Below are 3632 nucleotides of genomic sequence, written 5' to 3'. Positions count from 1 at the left end.
GGCCCTCATGCCGGTGGCATGTAAAAAGCACCCACTACACACTCAGAGTGGTTGGTGTAAGGAAGGTCATCCAGCTGTAGAAACTTTGCCAGATCAGACTGGTGCCTGGTGCAGTCTTCTATCAAATTGTCCAACCCATGCCAGCATGGAAAGCAGATGTTAAACGATGATGATGATGATCTTCAAAGTACTCTTGAATGCTTGACATGACAGATTGTTGCAGCAAATTCAAGGAAATGGACCAATCACAGTACTGTCAAAAGAGAATGGTCATGTTAGTCTTTTTGATAATAATCCACACAAACTGTATATCTTGGTAAATTAATATGATGTTCCTCCTTAATGTACAGATTTTCAGGTCCCCTGTACATGCTGTTTAGGTGGTTAATCGAGCCTCATTACCCCAAACAATCTTTATTGGAAAGTTTGCATCTTCTATACATCTTGCCAAGTACCATTCACAAAAGCCCAATCTTCAGTTCTGATCATCTTCTTTGAGAGTATCAGCTATTCTTGGAATGTAACTTTTTCAATGACAGGATTTCAAATTACAGTACAGACCTATGATATGACGAACAAGGGGCGGAGAACTGATCACTGAACTCCCACCTGTACACTGAATTCATTGCTATACTTGTTGCCAACCTTCGTCTTATTGGCAGTATCCCTGAACATGGCTCGTACAGTTCTCACTAACCACTCATTTATTCCTAGCTACCACATTGACCATTATGCACAGAAGTTTATTTTTGGCTACACGCTTCTCCTACAGTTGCCTTACCAGGAATATAGCATCAGTCGTCCTTCTCCCAGGAACAAAACCAAACAACATCTCATCTAAGCTCTCTTCCAACATAGTTGAGTTATAACCCCCTCTGTAACTTTCATTACCTGATCCAGCAGTTTGACATCTCTATAATTATTTCTGCTATACGTGCTGTTGGATATAACTCCCTCATGGACAATCTGATTAACTATATGGAAGACTAGGCCATATCTCACTCCACCAGATATTTTAATCATCTCAGCAATGATTCCTGGTGGCCTATCTACATATCCTTAATTACTTTTACCAAGCTACTGTTAATTCAGATAGCTGGTTCCCTGGGTCCATATTAGGTAGACCCTCCTTCTCCCATGCATTCTTTACATTTAGTAGCCTTTCATAATGGCATTTCCAAGCCTCACTGCAGAATCACTAGCTGCAAGTGAACCATCATCCATGCAAATACTTCTCTCCAAAGACATGAGTTTCTCTCATAGCCTTGCAATCTGAAACACTTCTAGCCCCTGGTTCTCATACTGCAGGATATTGGCAAACTTCTTTCTTTCTGCTTTTCCCCTGGTTAAATATACCAGTCTCCTAGCCACCCTTCTGGCTAGCTGATACATTTCCCTGCTGCCACCATACTTTCAAGCTTGGTCTTCTAATGGCCTTGCCAACTACACTATTCCACCACCTTAGGTCGAGAAGGGACTTTGCACCAGTCACAAATTTGGTCAGTGCCCCACAACAAATTGTCCCGTAGGAACTTCCACATTGATATATCTTCCTTTTTTTTTTTGTCAAATGCTTCTAGTAACAAGTCTTAAATCTCTGACCATTCAGAGGATTCTCAAGCTTCCAGACCTTTCTTTTCCACACTGGTCGTCTTCTTGCCAATTCTGAAGCTGCTAACAACTAACCTATGTTGAGGGGTACATTCTTCAGCTGGTAAGGTTTTGGCCATTATTATTAACCATTTCCCCATTTTCTGACTAGAATGAAGTCCATCTGGCTAGTGTGCCCACCAGATTGATGATGTTAGTGCTGCAAGTAATAAGGTCACTTGTGTCACAGAACTCCAGCAGCCTGGTGCCCTCCTCGTTGCAGGAACTGAATCCATTGCTGCCATATGGATGTTGCCCAACATCTATTGAAGTCATTAGCCACAAAGAGAAGGTTACTGCTATTTGTCAATGAGGTAGTCTGCAAAAGGTTGTAATAAAATTGGTCTTTCTGTTCATCAGGGAGGGGTGTAGGCTGAAATAATAGTTGCTGTTCCAGTTTGCAAAACTAATCTAAGCTATAGTATTCTACCACAGACTCTGACTACCACAGTTGCCTTATCAACCCATTTCTCAACAAGAAGTATGCTCACATCACCAATCCCATCATTGTTCTCTATCCAGATTTTATACTTATGCTCTTTGCCTGTGAGGAACCTGGCAAAATCTCTTCACCTAACTTCTTGGATGCAACACTTATTTACATACCTCTATTCAAGCATCTCAACAATCTCACCAGACCTACCTTTCAACGTGCTATGTTGAATATGCCAACTCTAAGGGTGAGGAAGGTGTAGGCAGAAGGGACACACAAATAGGAGACAGCATTCTGCATCTGAAAAGAAAGCTTGCATGGACATTTCCCATACATAATGTTATAATTTCTGAACTTTTAATTGATATCTTCATCTCCGAGATAGAATTTATAGAAATAAAAGAATCAAGACAAAACAAATGGGGTAAAGAGTTTTTTTTAAAATACTTTTTTTCATTTTATTATAATCAGACAATGAAAGTATTTACACACCAGTTTTCCTTGAAAATTTTTAATGTTTTTTTTTCTTTTTTTATCTAGAATTCCAATCAGACACTGAGCCAGTAACTTTGATGCAATTAGGCAGATGAGTGGATGGGAGGAAGTTGGACACAAAGCTAAGAATGCATTTAGAAATGAAATAAAGTTGAAATAATTCCTACATGATAATTCAATTTAAAGATTTTTATGCCTGAATAAATATCAATGTTTTCAATTTAAATTATCTTAGAAATGCTAATTATAATTCTTTCTTTCACATATGTACACACTCACTTAAGTTTTAATCTATAAATATAATATAGATCCCAATATAGCTTTGGCTATATTTTTTAGGCTTGTTATCTAATGTAGTTAAATGGTAAAGTAGAAAAGGGGATGAAATCAAACATTTTTTAACATTAAATTCATACAAACGAAGAACAATTGATTTAGATTAATAGAAAATTACTTCATGAAAAAATGTAAATGTATCTAGAAACCAGAGTTGTAAAATAGTTAAATAGTTAAATTATATATATTCAACACAAAGAAGATTTATATATACTAGAATGCAAATGTTTTTATCACTTTAAGCTATTTTGTTATAGAAGTAGTTTATGTGAAAACATGAAGATGCCACGAAGTGGCATTGTATAGAATTTGAGCAACAGGATGCTTAATAACAGCATCTGACAAATTCAGGCACACACTGCAGAATTTATCTAAAATAATCTATCTTGTCTTCCTTCTTCAACTGCATTTTTTAAAGGCAGAGTTTTTTTTTCCTTACAAGAGGATGCATGAGTTATGAGGTTCATATCTTCCCATGGATGTTAATGATGTAATTGAAGGAGAATGGTTCCAATCACTAACTGAAATTATCACATCCTCTAACATTTAGTTTAACATCTCATGGGTTTTTAAATGAGGGCAAATAAAGGAAAATAAAATGGTTATAATTGGAAGGAAAGTAATCAAAGAGAACATAAGGGCCTGAAAATGCTATGGCCACTGACCCTTCCTCCAGATCTATCAGAGAGCGAGAGAGAGAGAGAGAGAGAGAGAGAGA

The sequence above is a fragment of the Octopus bimaculoides genome, chromosome 11, assembly GCF_001194135.2.
Source record: "Octopus bimaculoides isolate UCB-OBI-ISO-001 chromosome 11, ASM119413v2, whole genome shotgun sequence".
Lineage (NCBI taxonomy): Eukaryota > Metazoa > Mollusca > Cephalopoda > Octopoda > Octopodidae > Octopus > Octopus bimaculoides.
Note: the sequence above shows the minus strand (reverse complement) of the source record.